This window comes from Ciconia boyciana, chromosome 1 (assembly GCF_034638445.1).
Source record: "Ciconia boyciana chromosome 1, ASM3463844v1, whole genome shotgun sequence".
NCBI classification, from domain to species: domain Eukaryota; kingdom Metazoa; phylum Chordata; class Aves; order Ciconiiformes; family Ciconiidae; genus Ciconia; species Ciconia boyciana.
In genome coordinates this window covers 47,960,563-47,979,427 of record NC_132934.1, presented here as the reverse complement: position 1 = coordinate 47,979,427, position 18,865 = coordinate 47,960,563, and the positions used below count along the sequence as shown (strand labels likewise).

The window sequence follows — 18,865 nt, the reverse complement described above, 5'->3', positions numbered from 1 at the left end:
TTAATTCAGTGTTCCTTTCATGTTAAGATGTATGAAAACTAAGAAAAAATATTAAGAGATCCTGATCATTTGCATTGACTATTGTTTTTATTGTCAATTGTATGTGCTCAGCATCAAGAATTTAAATGAAGACTGTTGATTGTCTTCATACATCTAATTTTGAATGAGTCTACCGAGTTAACTAAACCATATTATGTTTAATGTTTCAGCAACTGAGTGGTCTGGGTTAATGTTCTGCAGAGCCTTTTATTCTGTTGTTGCTAGCTCTAATTCAAGATAGATGGCTAAACAGCATTGCTAACCAATGAGCCTCTTTTACAAAATTAAATAAAATGGTGGTCCTACCCTAACTTCTGGTAAGACATACTCAAATGGGGCACTATCAAAACAGAAGCAAGGATTGAGCAGATGGAGCTACAATACTACTTCACTAACCCTATAGTTTGCTCCTGTTTCATGACTGAAACAAATGTGCATTACACTTTAGAAAAACATGCTCATTTTTCCTCATGGGAATCACTTAGCCTTCCTATCTGCAGCAGAACATGTCGGCTTCTTGTTCACCAATTATGGAATTAAAGAGCAGCCCAGTATTCCCTCCGGATAAATGGAAACAAAATAACTTGTGACTATATTGCTATCATACTAGTTATGTCCCAGGGGCCAAGTTGAGAGTGAATAGGCAGAGACATTGAGGTATTTCCTAATTTTTGACTGCTTGACTTTCAGCACTAGTACTGATCTTTTAATGTAATTTTGTTTGTAATAGTAAGAAATTGGATTAGTCTACTTGCCTGTGTGTCTATTAGCTGTCTTTTAGAAGCAGAGAATCTAATCAAAACAGGAGAACTCCTTTTATTTGTTTTTCCTCTTGGTTTTCTCTCTAGAGTGCTATAGCATTCTTGTTTCTTTTATAGGTTTGTCAATCATTCTCTTCAGGGTTCTTTACCTTGCTTGTGGCATCTGAATTCTGTTTGCTCAAAATTCAAGAGTCTTTTTTGTATCATCACTTGTCCAATACTTCTTTTTAGTTCCAAGTATAGGTCATTATTATGTAGTGTCTTATCTTTCATTTCTTTCCCTGAGTACTGAATGTTGAGTTGAGGTCATTGATCATACCAGAATTATTGCACATGTCAAGGTTACATTCCAATTCTTATTTCAAGTATTCTTTTAATTTTCACTGAGTGTTTTAGTGAAACCTGTTTATGGCACTATTACAATTTTCTTGGATTAAATCTCCCTACTTCTTTTACAGATACTGCTATATAAAATGAATAATACTGAAGCCACAGTAGCTTGAAAAAAGGAAAGTACATACTACAGCATATATTTTAATACAGGTCTATGAGGTAAAAGGCATCATATATTTCTAAAAGTGATATAGCTATATATACATATGTACCTATATGGACATATACATACATTTATTGGCCCACTGCTAAACTGAATATATTCACCTTCTAATTAAATGATAGATAAAGCTTGTTTTCATGGCTGTATTGTATCATATCTAAAAAACCCACACTGATATTTAGTATGCCTAATGTTTCCTGTTGCAGATGATTCTCACAAACTTTTATTTGTGCAATTGACAAAATGTTATGATTTGACTTCTGTGTTCGACAAGAGACATACCTTCTGGATGCAGTGCGTTCATTGTCTCTTGTGATACTCTGTTCAGATTTAGTGGAGTTTCTATAATATTAAAAAAACCCTTTTTTTCCCTTTCTCACCCGTATTCCTTCAAGACTCCCTGCCAGAATCACTGAATGTTCCCATGTAAAGCTAGAGTCTTGCCAGAGCATGAAGACATAGTGTAGGTCCACTGAGAAGAAATGTTTGTTGCCACAGGCCTCTGTGTGAAGAAGAGGTAGAAACAAACCCTTCTCCCCTAATAGAGCCCCATGGAGCTGAACTCCTCCCAGCCTATAGCAAGCCGACAGATTTCTGCATTTTAGATTTCTTTCTTTCTAAGTATTTTAGATTTCTTTCTTTCAAAACAACTTTTAGACATCATGCAGCTGAGAGGTTATCAGACCTCTCAGAGTATCAGACTTTAGTGATGGGGATGAAGGGAATAAGGACAGCTTCATCAGTAAAGCCTGGATCAATACAGGACTTCAAAACCACCTCTGTCATGTAGAAATTAGCTAGGCAGTGAAGCCCGTGTATAGGGCAAAGTTACAACAAAAGCAGTACCTAGAGAAAAAAGAAAAATCTTTCACAATAAGAAGATTTTGTTTGTAATTCTATGCCTTGATTCAGTAGGCTAGCTGGAATAGCCCAAGGAAACAATACCAGCACAAACAAATGGATTACGACACAGTCCCTGTACATATCTTAGAGGAATTTTGTTTTGTATTCTCCTGATATAACATACAGTAAATGTTTCTGTGAGACATATTGATTGTTTTTACAAACTAGACTATTTAGGACAACGTTTCAATATCTTAACTACAGATGGTGGCAGACGAATTATGTAAGGCTCTTCTGCCTTACTGGTAGTTTCTCACTGAGATTTTTTAAACCTTTTTATTTGGATGCTTTTTGTTGAATTACATTAATATTTCATAAGAAAGACAAAATGTACAGAGGAGTCTGATAGTAATGTTAGTCTCAAACTACTGAAAAAAGCACAGTCCATTTCAATGTTCTCAGTAAGAAGTTTGGACAATTATGTATTGAGGCTTTGTGTTATCAATCATTTACTCAATTCTTCTGATAAGGCAGGTATAATAGACTGCTTTTTTATATCCTTTCACTAAAAATTTATTTGAAGAGCGTCTGACACAGGGTATTTCTCATAAAACATTAACTTTGAAAGCACTGAAAACTGAGGGTTTTTTAACTTACATTGTCCTCTATTTTTTTCCAAGTGTAAGTGTATATGCATACATGTAATACATATGCATAATGTAATGCATATGTACATATTTAGCTGCACCAGAATTAAATTTCAAAACAAATGAAAAATTAAAATTCTTTTTAAATAAAGTAAAAGTTAAAAAGAAAAGCAGATGTTTTTCCTTAAAAAAAGGGAAAAAAGCAACAACCTAGTCTATCTAGTGTATGTCAGTTTGATTATGGCCTATTAATTCCCCCTGTAACTCTAAAGGATAGTGACCCTTTCTTTTTCTATAGACACAAGTTTCTATAAACTTGAAAATTCAATACTTCATGCTGTCACATGTGCCTGAAAGGGCTCTTAAGGATTTCTTAAGGCTCCTTTCACAAAATGTTGTCACCAAATTACTTCTGAGGACTTGTGTTATGCTCAGAAATAGTGTTGAAGTCCTGAGGGTTGCAGTAAGAGTCTGCCCCCACTAACTGCTGTGACCTGTAAGAGATTCCACAAATAATTCCCCTGAGGGTCTTAGGGCTTCTGCTTGCTTGTAGAACTCTCACCCCCAGTTTACAGCTGCTAACAGTAACTCTCCAACAAAAGGACTGAACAAAGACAAAAAGCTCAAGTTTTGAAGGTGGTGATAGGTGAAGAAGGAATTTTTCCTAAAGTTATATCTATAAGAGTTGTTGGCAGCTTTATTAGTATGCATTACTTTCTTCTGTAATTTGAGGTGCAGATGACTTCCTGGTAACATCTGAGAGTTTTCTCTAATAAATCCATCCAGTGCCTTTGATCTCTCCTACTTCCTTCCGAGGAAGTTTATATTCCTATTCTGTGAACTTTTGCTCTGTAGATCTAAGTTTTTTATAAGATAGGAGGAGTGTTTCTGACCTACAGTGAATGGAAGAACGTGAAGTAGTTTGTGGACTCTTTTGGATATAATGACTGCTATACAGTTGTAAAGCATTAGGTCAACAACCCAAGTGTTTCCTTTAAAACATTGGTTACCCTGAAACTAGGAAGCAGAGTAAAATGTCTTGACCAGGTTGACACAGGTAATGTGTAGGCAATAAGTATTGAATTGAGTTTCCCTGAGTCAGGTATCAGCTCTGATATTTTCCTGCTTTGCTCTTGAAAGATTACCTGCATCATTAAAATATTCTGGTTTTAAGAGTCAAATATATTTTCCTTAATGTAAAGACATCAGAGTTTTTCAGAGGATATACAAAAATGACATCTCTTCCTTTCCCTTAGAGAAACTAATCAATAACCCTTCAATTTTTTACCATTTAAGACTATGAAATTTTAGGTTATATTAACATCTTTTCCATCAATTATTTAGGTCTTGCCTTTTCAACTGAAATGTATAGTAGTCCACTGTATAGTCCTAAAATTAAGCTTTGTGGTGCATGTAAAAGCACTCGTAGGAAAAAAATATATTTCAGTGATCTCTCATTAACAATGAGATAGCATTTGACTCACAATTTCCATCAACCATAGCATTACTTTCATTAGTTTTCTGAATTTAATAATGCATTTGTAAAATTATCCCACAATGGTAGTGAGTTCCATCTATAATCAGTAAGCATTTAGCATTTTGACTTTCTAAATATATAAATATACATACATTTCCTAGGAATTAGTGAAAAGCTGTTAGGTCATTATGCTGTTCATTGAGAGTCATTTGGGAACTGTAAGACTCTACGTGGCTTTCATTAAGTGAAATATCTGCAAAGATAATACATAATTGTGTAGGCTGCTTAAGAAATTGGTATAAATTAGCACTTTAATATTTGACCTTAAGATGAATTGGAACAATATAAACTATGTGCAAACAGTGTAGATCAGGATTAATGGATTTTCCAAGCTTGTCTGAAATTAAAAACTTGAAAGTACTATGAAAGAATATTTTAGTGAAAATCTTCATAGCTTGGGTCCATACTGTGGAACTGAGTTCTAGGTGTAGGATCCAGGTGGATGTTGACACACAGGGATACCATCTCTCTGTCCCTCTGAGATCTACTTTTCAAGGATGGAAAATGCATATTTGTAGGCCAGAAATACATGCATGTCACACTAACAGCTCTCCACATCTGGACAAGAAAGGCAATATGGCAGTGGGTTGCACTGTGGCTTCCTTGCCTGTTCTCTACATAAGTTGGGCAAATTACTGACCGTCAGGACCAGGGATGTTCCCAAACTGTGAGAAACTACTTCAGCCCTATCTGTGTCTCAAAGTAAGAAAGTAAATAAAGGTAATCAAAGTAGGAAAGCTAATTGTATCTGGCATATCACCAGATTCCTCATTTAGGAATTTCCATGCTAAACACTTAGTCTGATTTCCTAAATAAACAAATATGCCACAAGAACTTTATAAACAAAGCCACTGATTTTAAAGACTAAGAATGATGGTATAAATGTTATAGCCCTGTAAATGGTTAAATTCATGCTCTTAAAAAATGGGGTGGGGGGATATCAAATTTTATTCTAATGAATCAAACATTTATGAACCACATTAGCTGTTTTTCCTTCACTGCTTCCTGATTCAGAACCTTGATAGATATAAACATATGCATGGCCACGCAACCAACCAAAGCAAACTAAGAATTTTAATATCAAGTATATTTTGCATACTCCAAATTGCTCTTGCACTGCCTTTTGAAACACTTTCAATTTTTAATAGTCTTCCCGAGTTACCTCTACCTGAAAGACATTAGTCTTTCCATTAGTGATACTACATTGTATGTAATTCTGCTTCACTTTTCACTGGATGCCTCCCTCAACACACTTGTATTTATCAAATTATTTTGTTCATTCACATAACATAGCCAGGTTGAGAATTCATGTTTATTTGGTTATCTTTCAGTGTCCCTTTAGCTTCCTGGTTTTCCACCACTCAAGCCCTCATGTTCTGCATGGCCTGCATTTGCCAGTCTTAAATGATACAAATGTTTACCATTTAAACAACTGAGATAAAATTTATTTCCATTTTCTCGTCTTCCTTCCACTAATCCAACAGTTAATCTAAGGCAAACACCATCAAAACCAGCAGGAATGGCTTAAGACTGAAAGAAATAAACAGAAAATCTTTGTTTATTAATACAGATCTTATACTTACATTGCTGGCATATTTGACAGTCCCTCTTACTGATCTTACAAAAAATAATAGTTCTGATTATTCCAAGTTAAAAAATGCTAAGTCACTAGAGGTGGTTTTAGCTTAATTAAACTGTTGATTCCTTTCCTAAATATGTATTCAGAAAATTGAAATGCTTCAAAAATGTTTTATATTGATATACTTCTTCCTGGATACCACAATAATTATTTTTTATTACTCCATCATGAAGCACAAATAGCCTGTGAACTGCAGAATGAATCAGAGTATGAAACATGGAGCAACTCTTGCCAACTCTTGCTCATGATAATAGCCCTCATTCAGGAGTCTTGCTGACCTCAATGAGATTCATGATACACTTATGTATTACTGATGTCAGAAGGAGTGATCGGAAGACATTTCTGGAGCAGCAGCTGGCTCTGGTTTTTGTCCTAGTGGCAGCTTTTATAATGAGCCTGCAGACTTAGAGTCCTTTTCAGCTCTGATTGTGGTCCTGCATTTCTTGATGTTGAGACAGCAGTGGCAGCATCCTCCAGGGTAGGGGTGAGAGCCTCTGTGTTGACCTCTGAAGCACTGACTTCAGTAATGGTATCCTCTAAGGTGGTGACAGGAGTCTCAGAGGTGAAGACTTCACTACCAGTGTCCTGCCTGGGACAACAACAGAGGCTTTCTTATGTTGTGAGGACTGGGTGCCAGTTACCCAGAGGCCAAAGGAGCTTAGGGGCTGTGTTTGCTCCTGTGCCCTGGGCAGAGGACCTGCCTACCCCATGCCTGTTTCACTGCCTGTAGCTCACAGCCTAACCTTCAGGTCCATAGCTGTGCACAGCAAGAGCTGGCTGATGGTTACCTGTTCACATCCCAGCAGCTCTTATCTTGTCTGGTGTTCAGGTATTGTTCCAGAAAGACAGAGGTATCCTGGAGATCCTGAATAGTGCCCCATAATTCCAAATTATGTGTTTTGGAGCATGCTAAGTACAGATTTGTTCTGCTCATTGTGGTGCATGATGTGCCTAAAGGCATGAGGATCAGGGAAATTGTCCCACGGTCCAGAGGAGTGTTCTGCTCCCTGGGTTCTGACATAGAGCTACAGAGTGCAGTGCCCTCATGAGCAAAGATCCAGAGAGCTTTGGCAGTGGCACTGCTTGGCAGAGACAGTGTTTAGAAAGTGTCTCCATTGGACACAGGTATAAGGTTTAGTTTCAGCTCTGAGGTCCCAGCTACCATAATTCCGGATTGTGCTGTCCATCCACCGACCTCTAGAGAGGACACTATCCAGGGGGAAGGAAGGTCCAAGCTGCCTAATGTGGAGATTTAGTACCTGTAGCATCTGTAGCATGGGAGATAACTGACACCTAGTTATTGTTTGCATCTTTGTAAACATGAGAGAGAAATACAAACAACTGGACTGTGTTTTTCTGGTTCAGGTGCCAGGACCACTAGAGGACTATACATCAGTGGACCTGCTGCTGAGAGAACTGTGTGTCCTCTGGCAGCTTCTGGGTGCACAAAGGAGTAGAGGTGACTCAGGATGATGCCTGGAGTGCCAGGGTTCTTCACTTCAAGAGGTTTAGACTGGACAGAGACACATAAACCTGCTTTCCTGGGCTGAGATAAAGGCGGCTAGAGAAGATGATGAACATTTTAATTTTGCTAGAATGCTTGAAGGTAGACTTCCCAGTGTGCTTTCCTCATGCTATGTGCTGGTGTAGGGTAGTGTGAGGTGTTGGGTGTGCAGGGCTCTGAACGCAAGAAAAGAGCAGAAGAGGGCTGCTGAGCTGCTGAGGGAAATGTGGAATTTGTGCTGCATGCCCTGATAGTATGTGTTTGTGTGCGTGAATGTGTGTATGTTAATGTAGAGCTACCAATACAAGTCTTGGCTGTAGGTATATTTTTTTCATTAACATATCTTTTGGAAGGGAGAAAGACAGCAGAGACAGAGCTGCCTGGTGCCTTTCCCAGAGAAGGAGAATGTCAGTGGTGTAAGCATCAAGACTGACAAAATGCTCAGGGAACACAGAATCATAGAATCATTTAGGTTGGAAAAGATCCTTAAGATAAAGTCCAACTGTAAACCTAACACTGCCAAGTCCACCACTAAACCATGTCCCCAAGTGCCACGTCTACACGTCTTTTAAATACCTCCAGGGATGGTGACTCAACCACTTCCCTGGGCAGCCTGTTCCAATGCTGGACAACCCTTTCAGTTAAGAAATTTTTCCTAATATCCAATCTAAACCTCCCCTGGCACAACTTGAAGCCATTTCTTCTTGTCCTATCACTTGTTACCTGGGAGAAGAGACCGACACCCACCTAGCTACAACCTCCTTGCAGGTAGTTGTAGAGAGTGATAAGGTCTCCCCTCAGCTTCCTTTTCTCCAGACTAAACAACCCCAGTTCCCTCAGCCGCTCTTCAGGAGACTTGTGCTCTAGACCCTTCACCAGCTTCATTGCCCTTCTTTGGACACGCTCCAGCACCTCAATGTCTTTCTTGTAGTGAGGGGCCCAAAACTGAACACAGTATTCAAGACGCGGCCTCACCAGTGCTCAGTGCCAAGGGACGATCCCTTCCCTAGTCCTGGTGGCCACACTATTTCTGATACAAGAAATGTTTCTTTGCATGCGAGTGCAAAGAACCACAATTGTCCTCTGTACAAGCAATGCAGAGCCTCCCTGGTGTTTCTGAAGCTGGAGGTGAAAGAGGCTTCTGGAAGGGCTCTCAGCCATGGCCCTGACCTGTGCCTGTATAGACTGCAAAACTGAGAAAGGGTGACTGCCCTGTGTGGACACATGTTGTTCATCTTCCAGCAGGTCGTTCAGTGTCTGTGCTGTTTGCCAGCTCCTCATCTCCCTTGCTTTTCTCCTTCTTCCGTGTTGCACTGTATAGACTGTGCTTTGTCTGCAGAGCTCTCCCACCTTTGCTGTGCTAAGAGCACACTTTTGCAGGGTGAGAATGCGAGTGAACAATTCACTGTCTAACATGGAACTGTGCACTAGTCCCATAGAGCACAGCTGGCAGTGTGTGATATGGCTGATGCAAAGCCTTCCACTGAGTCAGTCCTCTCAGCAAAGTGGAGTTCTGCAGAGCAGTGTCCTTCGGCGGGTCCCTTGCTGGCAACAGAGATACCTCTCTGTCTTCTCTCTTATACAAAGTCCCTGAGAGGGAAAACTCACTGAGAGAGTGGCAGTACTATTCAAAGGGTCTGATATTCGATGGGGATCTAAATAATGAGCAAAGATCAGTTTTCCAAAGTCTTTCTGGAGAAGCTAATAATCACAGCTATGAGGAAGGGAGCATGGTGCAAGGATGCATGTCAGGATATGGGAGAAAAGAATTTGGTGCAAATGTCTCGAAGAAGCATATAAGAGATCCAATGGCAGATGCCTTTGAGCTAGATTGTTTGGCATCTATTTGGGGACTGTGGAGTGGGGAGAATAGATGTCTTTAGAGGTGAAGTGAATTGCCTATAAATATAGATTCAGAAAAAGTCTCCGAACCTCTCTATAGATGCTTTTATTTGAAGCCTTAAAAGGTAGCTCATCAGTAGCCAGTAACAAGTTCACATTTTGCAGAATAACTTTGTCAAGTGATTCATTAAATGACCAGCTGGTTCAGGCAACAAAAAATTACTGTTTTGAATGCATTCACAGTTCAAGAGTTTAACTGAAAGTAGTGTAAGAGAACACAAAGAATATATTTCTTACCAAGCTGCCTTACTTCCCTTCTGGAGTGATAATGTAAAAATGATGTGTTGGTCATTTTCTCATAAAAATCAGTTCTCAAAGGACCTAATGTTTATAAGTGAAGGAATTTTAGGCAAATAGGGCTAAAGATTATAAGGAACTCTTTTATGAGTCTCTGAAAACCAAGATTGCTTTAAAACTCTATTATAAGCTTTTTTTTTTGGCTCTCTTTCAATAAAAACTACAACCTGTAAGCTTTCAACACATGTTCTAGACACTAATGAAATATTAAAAAGGAAGTAATTAGTCTTTTATATGATATATACTTCATCCTTAGTATGTCCTCACATGGTTATAGATTTCTAACGATCTTCTAAAGTCATTAAATTGAAAGAGCACTTCCAGTTTCTAGAAGTTCAGTTCAAAAGTCTTTATGCACTATTACTGAAAAGGTTTTGGTCTATTTCAACTGTATATCATAATCATGCCATAAATATACCACTAAGTAAAGCACAAAATTAAATCATTCGTATAATGTCACCATTTAAGCGCTTCAGTATGTCTAAAATTCTAACATATATGATACTGATCTTATTCTATCAATGGCACTTCTCATTTTTATTTGCTTGTCTTTATCTGACAAAATTATTTTAACTTTTATTTATATAAGGACTATAAATAAATAAAACATAAAAGTAATATATAAACAAAGGAAGCTGACCTTTAAGTGCTATTATTCAGTAAAAGGCTTTTCAGTGACATTTTGTCAATGTAAATATGTTAGATATTATCACTCTCATTGATCTGACTGAGAACTTTTCTTTAAGAACCAAACTGAAAATATTACAAAACCTTTACAGTCACAGTTTAGTGAAAAATAATTTCAGCTGTTCATTAACATTAAATTAATCTGTCTTCAGGTATCTAAATATTATAAGTACTGATATGTATCTGAATTATTCTGTACTTTTTTCTTTCATGTAGAATTATTTTTAAGATTAATTACCAGCATATCTGAATATGCTGCAATACTATTGAATAGGAAAAGTATACCACGATGTAAGGGTAGAATACGCAACTAGTCTACTCTGTCATTAAATATTTTAAATAAACATCATAGTATGCATAGTATATGTTTCTTCCATGCTTGATACAAATTTGCCTCTATTTCCTTTAGTGGTAAGCTAGCAAAGGCAATATTTTTTACATTTTACTTACCATAAATTGACAAAGAATGTTCAGTTCTCTGAAAGATCCAGTCAGAAGCTCTCATGCAATTCTAAAACATCTCAGTTGGCTAAAAATGTTGCTCTGTTTAATGCATCTTTACTTAATTTTATTATTTTGCTGCAAAGTGATGCACATGGATGGTGTAGAGTTAGGAAGAATGTAAATAGTAAATATCTACTAGTTAAAGACAATAGGTAAACTCAATGATTTTAGACACTACATTTTTGGATATATATATATTTTTTTTACATCGTAGTGAAGCTGGTTTCTGACTGAGATTAATAATGCTTTTCCACTCCATTTATAACAGAAGAGAACTTTGGTAACTATATAGCATTTGTGCGATTAAGGTAACAAAGACTGGTACTTTTAATGGTGTTTACTATATAATAGTGAATCAGTACTTATCAACTCATATTTTTGTTTCTGTTCTACGCCCAGCCATAGTGGAGCATTGTTAGTGGTCATAGTGTTAGTGGAATTTAAAAAAAAAAAAATAAAAATGTTCCTGTCATTCACCACTACAAAACTTTAAATTTCCTTCTCCTTTCTCTCTTCCTTCTGTCTGCCATTCTTTTATGTATGTACAGATGTTTGGGAGACTGAAAAAATTGTTAGATGTCATATTAATCCATTAGATATGTGTAGCTTTCCATTTCTGTGGACTCAGGTTCTGTTGTTCTTTTGCCCTTTTTACAGTATGTATGAAAAGATGTTATAATACATCTCATTTGGTATTTAATAGATGCTAATTGCAACTCTGTAGTATTTGGAAATTTCTACTTGATACAGTTCTATTTTAAAACAGTTTCAAATTTGGGGAAAGCATTATATTCGTGAGGGGGGTGAGAAGAAAAAACTCTTTTATTGGACCAACCTATTTCTACATGGCTTCACTGGCCATGTAGACCTTTCCCAGCACAATCTGTCACAGTGTGAGTCACTTACTTGAGTAGCTTTGTGGCACTGCAGAACACTATAGCTGTTCACCTAGCTCTAATCATTGAATTTGAACCAAAAAATATTTGAAATTTTTATTAAGCTTATGAAAAGTTTGTCCGTTGGAAATGTTTGGGGGTTCAGACTGTGAATTTGGGTTTGCAGGGTTTTCTGCTTTCCAGCACCCCCCACATCCACATCCCGCTTCCCAGGAGATCACCTTATTGCCACTTCTGACATTTACACAAGATTAGCACTGGAATAACTTTGTCAATCTGTAGGGAGCAATCACTTCTCCTGCACCAGTAAATGAGAAAGAGCATTTTATTCCAGAAACCTAGCTACATTCTTCTGAATTATAGATATATCGGCTTGTTTACATTTCTGCTGAAATTGAGAAAAAAAGGAGTCGCTTGATTTGAACACATATATGAAAACCTTCTTTACCATTTGAACACAGTATGCAGTAATAATTATTAGAAATTCATCTTTCCAAATGAGTAATAGAGATGATTAAAAAGATCAAATGGCCTTTGGCAGATACTGACCATTTAGGAGGAAAGCTGTCCTTCTTCTGTAATATAAAAACAGACAGTAGCTCTGTAGAACTTCAGAATACCAAAGAATAAAATTCAACAGGACAAAAGAGGCAATGCAGACAGGTAATAAAAATGGTCTTTGGGTAAAAATGGAAGATCCAGCTAAGGTTATTAAAAACTCCAAGTTTAGCTTTTAACGTCTCCTTAAATTCTAATGGTACATCTTTCAAATGTTTGCATTAGCAAGCATTTATTTATTCACAAACAAGAAAAGAATATTACTTAAAATTATGTTATGGACAGGTTTTGAAGTCCATAAAAATTAGAGTTCATGTTAAATTAGTTCATTAAGTCATTCAGGTAAGTCTTTGAATGCTATAACCCATATTGCAGACATAAAAACATCTCTATTGCTGTGGAAAAAAATCAAAGCTGATATCAGCTGCTAAATTTAAAGAAATACATCTTTTATAGATACATTATTTTATTTATTTATTTATTTATTTATTTTATTTTCCTGTGCTTAGATTCATAGATTTCACTAGGCAAATTAAATTTAACACCTTTAGGAATGGTTGTATACATTTTTATAACAGTTATCCTTGTTGTCTCTGGAGGGTGTCCCCCTATTTACAGTTTAGAAACTCCCTTTGCTGAAGGAGATGAGTCTATGTACAAATAGCCCTTTCCATCCTCTGCATTCCCTCCTTAAATCCTTAGGAAACCCTGGAGGTTCACATTGGGCAACAAGAGCAGTGACTGCATAGTACAAAGACAGGCTAGCTTGGCACAGTTTCCCCCACATCTAGCAGAGCTTTGCTCTAGAAATGGTATAGGTTCAATCAATGGGCTTCAGAGCAGCTGCCAGCATTCATTTCTGGCAGATGACTAAAGGAGACGTGTACCATGTGAAAGGCTCTTGCTAGGTTTCAAGGTATTAATGAATAAGCATTGGAAGAATGTGGCACAGGGACAGGCTTGCCTATAATCCGTGAAGACTACTAGAAAAAGAAAAATCTCTTTGGTGATTATTATAAAGATTATAAAGAACATTGACGTGAAATCCCCTCCAGTACGGTTCTAGAACACCAGAATCTGTCCATCATAAGATACTGCCCTTAGTACAAAGAATTCTGGGACAATATTTTATGGATAGACAAAATATGAAAATCTAAGCCATTTCAAAAAATCATTTAAGAATAATTTCCAGGTATGATTCTGAGTCACTTTTTTCAGTAGCTTATACACATCAAAGAAACAATCAAGACCAACTTTTTATCTGTAACTAGTGAGAAATTAAGAAACAGCACTCATTGTTTACCTTCCTTTTCTTTGTTAATTGATATGAAAAAGCAAACTGGGGAAAAAAGAAAAAAAAATACTTAAACCAAAGAACAATTCCTGAGATGGCAGAAAAAAAGTTATTTCAGTAGACCTGTGGCAATTTGCACAAACCAAGGATCTTTCTCTCAGCTTTCTCCAAAATAAAGTGAGACAGAATAATTTTGGGCAATTCACTCTTTGGTCAGCTTGACTTGTGTTCTTCTTTTTCCTCTATTACAAGCAAAAAGTCCTCAGTTAGAAGTCACTTATTTGTGAGACATGTGCCAGGAGCTAGAATTGTTATTATCCTAGGTGGGTATTATTGTCATATTGTGGAAGCAATGCAATATATAAATGTTAGACATCAGTCTTAAGTTACATATTTTAATTGTTTTACAGTGACTAGAGTTAGACTGCTGCAGCTTTTTTTTTTTCAGCTTTTTTTTTTTTTTCCCCTCATATGCACATGCATAGCCTCATGATAAACTGCTGGGGATGAGGCTATTACTAGATGACACTGTAAGAATCTTTAACTCCCTAAAATGCTTAGCTCTGAGATGATTCTCATAGCTTTCATTGCCAAAAGCCTGAGGATGCATCTAATTTAGACAAGGGTTCTGCATTTCCAAATTATGCTTGGATTCTTTTTTCTCCTCTCCTCTCCTCTCCTCTCCTCTCCTCTCCTCTCCTCTCCTCTCCTCTCCTCTCCTCTCCTCTCCTCTCCTCTCCTCTCCTCTCCTCTCCTCTCCTCTCCTCTCCTCTCCTCTCCTCTCCTCTCCTCTCCCCTCCCCTCCCCTCCCCTCCCCTCCATGTTATTCTCCACTTTGCACTTCTCCTCCTTATTACAGCATTTTTCTCTACAGTTGGTAGAACAGCTTCTAGGACTATATGAAATATGCTCTCATATTCATAATGTGCCACTTACTGTAGCACTCTCCCCTTTATATAGTTATTTAATAATGCTTTCAGAATTAGTGTCATCTGACTTACTTTTGATGAAAACATTACTGATTTGTTGGAGGTTCACAGTTAGATTTTCAGCTGGCTTTATTCATTTAAATGAGGCACCTACTTTAGAAGCTTACTTTTCCTAAGATTTTACTCTAGTCATTAGAAAGAGATAGCACACTTCAGACTGTGATTTACCTTCCTTCTATCTCTCCTTCCCACTTCCTGTTTCTTCCTGGATGTGACTTTTCCATTACTTTTGAAGATGTAATATGAGGATGTGGTTTTACTTGAACACTGGTAATACTGAGTATTCATTATTAGATTCTAAAATATAGATGGCTGAATATTATTTGCATTTTAATTGTATTACAGATAATAGAGTATCTTTCCCATGGGACTAAACTGTTAGTAATTACCACAGTCACTCCTAATGAAGTTAATGAGATTTGAAAAATGTATTTTCATATCTTGTCTTTCAGTTTCTGGCTTCGACCTTCAAATGGTAAGGCATTCTGCTAGGAGAGTTTTAATGTCTTTCGTATGAGCTGTTGTGAGATGACTTTGCACTGAAGTTTTCAGTTCCTCCATCTGGCGGCACAAATGAAATGTTGTAAGTGGTTTTATTAATTTTCTATTTTACATATTTAATTTTCATATTTAATGTTAGGTTACATAATGGTAGTTTTCGCTCTCTGCTAATGTCAGAGATTACAGCCTGAGAGTTTCAGATTAGACACTTGGGAAGAAAATCAACTAGAAGGGCAGTGCAGCACTGGAATGGGCTACCCAGAAAGGTTGTGGAATGCCCTTGGAGATTTTCAAGCCTTGGATGGACAAAGCCACAGCTGGCTTTTTCTAGTGTTGATCATAGCCCTATTCTGAGTGGGAACTGACTTACACGAACTCCATAGACATCCCTTCCAACCAGCACTTCTATCATACTGTGATAATGCTGTGGCTCAGTAAAACAGAAATGGCAAAAAGAGTCATCTCTCATCACAAGGGTTGTATATTAGGATAAGCATCCTGCAGAATTGCAGCCTTCAGACTTCTTGATTTCCAGGAACTGGTCTGTATCACACCAATATACTTGTAATAAAAAGGGATGATGAGAAAGCTGATCAATCCTCATATGTAGGTGACAGAGAGGTATATCACAAACCTCAGTCTCTCTATTTTCATGGCTTATTTTGGTCTGATAAGGAGTTGCACCATTGCTTGGTGGTGCAGACTATGGGCTGTCTGCAAATTACACAGTTGTGTCCTTGTGACTGGAATCAAACAGCACAGCCTAGGCAGGACAAGCAAGGAACAAGATCTAGGGATTATCTCCTATAATACAGGAGATTTAGAGACCAGCTGAATTATTATGATATCTCCTATACTATCTCTAAATCTCCTATATTATATTATATTGTATTACCATCAAAGGGTGGTTCATGGTCAGCCTTATATAACTGGCATGTGTTAATGGAGTTATAACTGGTATACCTGTATTTTTTTCTATATAAGTTCATTGTTTCCTCTTTGCCATAGGCAAATATGTTATTCCACTATACCTCAGCATAACTGATAGAATTCCTACAGAACACAGCACAGTGCTTCTGTTCTTATATTTTCACATATCAGTAATGCAAGCAGACTCACTAACAAAACTATTTAAATTGTATGGTCTCCTCAAGTGTCTTTATCCTAGTAAATGTTCCTTGATGCATTATTGAGAGTCATCAGTGAATGTAGGAAAAGAATCATTTCCGTTTTATATTCTCTCTAATGCTGATAAATCAAAAATGTTGATAGGTTAAACTTGAAATAATAGCCACATCCTACAGGAATCTGCAGCAAAGGAAATGGATGTTACTTATGGAATGACTGTAAAAAATGAAGTGTTTAGGTAGAGATTAAAAAAACTCCTACAAATAACATTAATCATATTTTTCTCTTAATGGGAATGCCGTCATACTTGTGTATGCTAAAGCTATTTCTGCTGTTCAAATAAAACAGTCCATGCAGGGATCAGTGCTTCAGGTAACAGTGTGCAAACTCAGTGCTTTGCTGTGACATGTCTATTGTAGTTTGCATTTTACCTCCTTTTTGATACAGATAAATTCTATTACTGTGCCCTGCCTGCTTAAATGAAAGATACATTTTTCTCCAATATTGGGCAGATCAGTGAGGGCCATAAAATATTAATGATGAAAGCTTGGGGAGTTAGATGTGTCTGTGACTATAGGTTTATCTTGTTGGCAGAGCTTTCTCAGTATAAACTATTTCTTTTGTGTGATCTCCATCAGAAATGATATACTGTAAAAAATATTATGTCTGTTCAGATTAAAATATATGTGTTTTTTCAGACCAGATAAAGGGCCTGGATTTTTTATTTAATGATCCAAGTTTATTTAACAGCTTTATAAATTTTGCAGCACAGTTTTGTTGTTCAAAAGCAGAGCTGCTTGCCAGAATGCCATTTCCTTTTATTTCTCCTGCTATCACACTACTCTGCAGAATGCTGTTCCTTACATGGAGCTAGAAGAATGAATAGAAGAATGGAGAAAGAAAATGATAGCTTCATTTGTAATCTTGGGCCACGACAGGGAAAAGATACTTAACCAGCTAGTTGCCATGGTGGTTACAATGTCTGCTGCAGGAGAAGCTGTTAAGAGACTTCTAGTTTTTGACTAGTCCCTGTTATTTGGGGATTGAAAGGGAATGGGAAGTGGTCATACCCTCTTCCTTTCCAATACTTTTTTATCCCATGTGGTTGGGGCTTGCTTATGTTAAACTAAATTGTATCAAAACTTCTGTCCCAAAAGCTGGAGGACTGAGTGAACCCTTTCTTTGGTGGAGGGATATTTTCTTTTATCTTCCTTGTTGCACTACCTCATGCTTCTTGATTTATGTCTTTGTTAGTTAGCTGCTGTTAACACGGGTTAATTAAATAGAAGCAACTCTTGGGTTGAAGAGGCAGCCATTGTTTTCAAATTAATGTTAACCTGTGCAGGATAGATTTTAATGAATTATCCAGACAGCAACATGCATAGGAATGGGTATCCTGTCTCTGCAATGAAGAATAAAAGAAATTACATAAGAACAGCTCCGGTGCCAGCACTATCCGCAGCAGAGTGCTCCAACGTGGTGCACAGGGTGGTTTCCTGAACCGGGGGAGCCGAGAGAGCTGCCAGGAGCCTGCAGCTCACCTGACAGCGGCTGACAGGACCTGGGCAGGGCCAGGAGCAATGGCAGCCAAACCCCCCCATCCACATATAAAAGAAGCCCTTAGGGAGCACTAGCGACCAGAAGCGCTGCAAACGTGGCGGGCAAACAGGGTGTGGTGCATCAGGAAGGGCATGGCCTGGTAGTTTACATGGCAGTTCACGCGGAAAGGTGCGCAGGAATGGCGCAATGGTATCCACCCGGCAGAAAGCTACGGCCTGTCTAAGCTCTGCACCCACCATGACTGACCCAGCTTCCCAGACAGAGCTCCAGTGGGAAGACGCTGCCAGCCAGGTGTCAGGCTGCAGGCTGTGCCCTGCTCTTACGCCAGTATCGGATGGCACTAGTAAGCACAACTGTGGGAGGTGTGCCCAGGTCCGCCTAGTGACAGAACTCCGGGAGGAGCTGAGTAGGTTGAGGAGCATCAGGGAGTGCGAGGGAGAGATAGACTCCAGGAATCACACCTTACCTTCCCTGAGACGGGCCCAACAGGCAGGCAGGACGCATGATATGGAGGATTGCCTATCCTGTCTCCACCTGGCTGAACACAGTGACTTAAGAGATAGGGGGCAATGGTGACAAGTTCCTGCCCGGTGCAGCAGATGCGTCTCCTCTGTGACTACCACACCTTGCCAGGTGCCCTTGCATAATAGGTATGCGGCTCTGCAAGTGGAACCGAACAATAATGAGGATGATGGTTCATCTAGCTTGGAGGTGCTGCCAAGGTTAAGTCCACCTATGCCCTGCATAAAAACTGCTTCCATAAAGAAAAAAGATGGGTCATTGTCATAGGAGACTCCCTTTTGAAGGGAACAGAGGGCCCAATATGCAGACCAGACCCACTTCTTAGGGAAGTCTGCTGCCTCCTTGGGGCCTGGGTAAAAGATGTGAAGAGAAAACTTCCTACCCTGGTACAGTCCTCAGGTTATTATCCATTATTGATTTTTTAAGTAGGCAGTGAAGAAGTTTCAACTAGAATTCCAAAGGCAATCAATCACAGAATCACAGAATCACAGAATCGTATAG

General features: G+C 38.2%; 1 protein-coding gene across 4 annotated transcripts in view; it reads left to right on the top strand.

The window, feature by feature from the left end:
• MGAT4C (MGAT4 family member C) overlaps positions 1 to 18,865 on the top strand; it is a 169,295-nt gene that overhangs the window by 100,895 nt on the left and 49,535 nt on the right. For 3 of the 4 annotated variants that reach the window (XM_072882213.1, XM_072881946.1, XM_072882032.1), the window contains one exon: positions 15,106 to 15,236. The exons of the other annotated variant lie outside the window; for it this stretch is intronic. The gene's annotated coding sequence lies outside the window, so the exon portion shown is untranslated. The remainder of the gene's footprint in view (positions 1 to 15,105; positions 15,237 to 18,865) is intronic. 4 annotated transcript variants of the gene reach the window in all.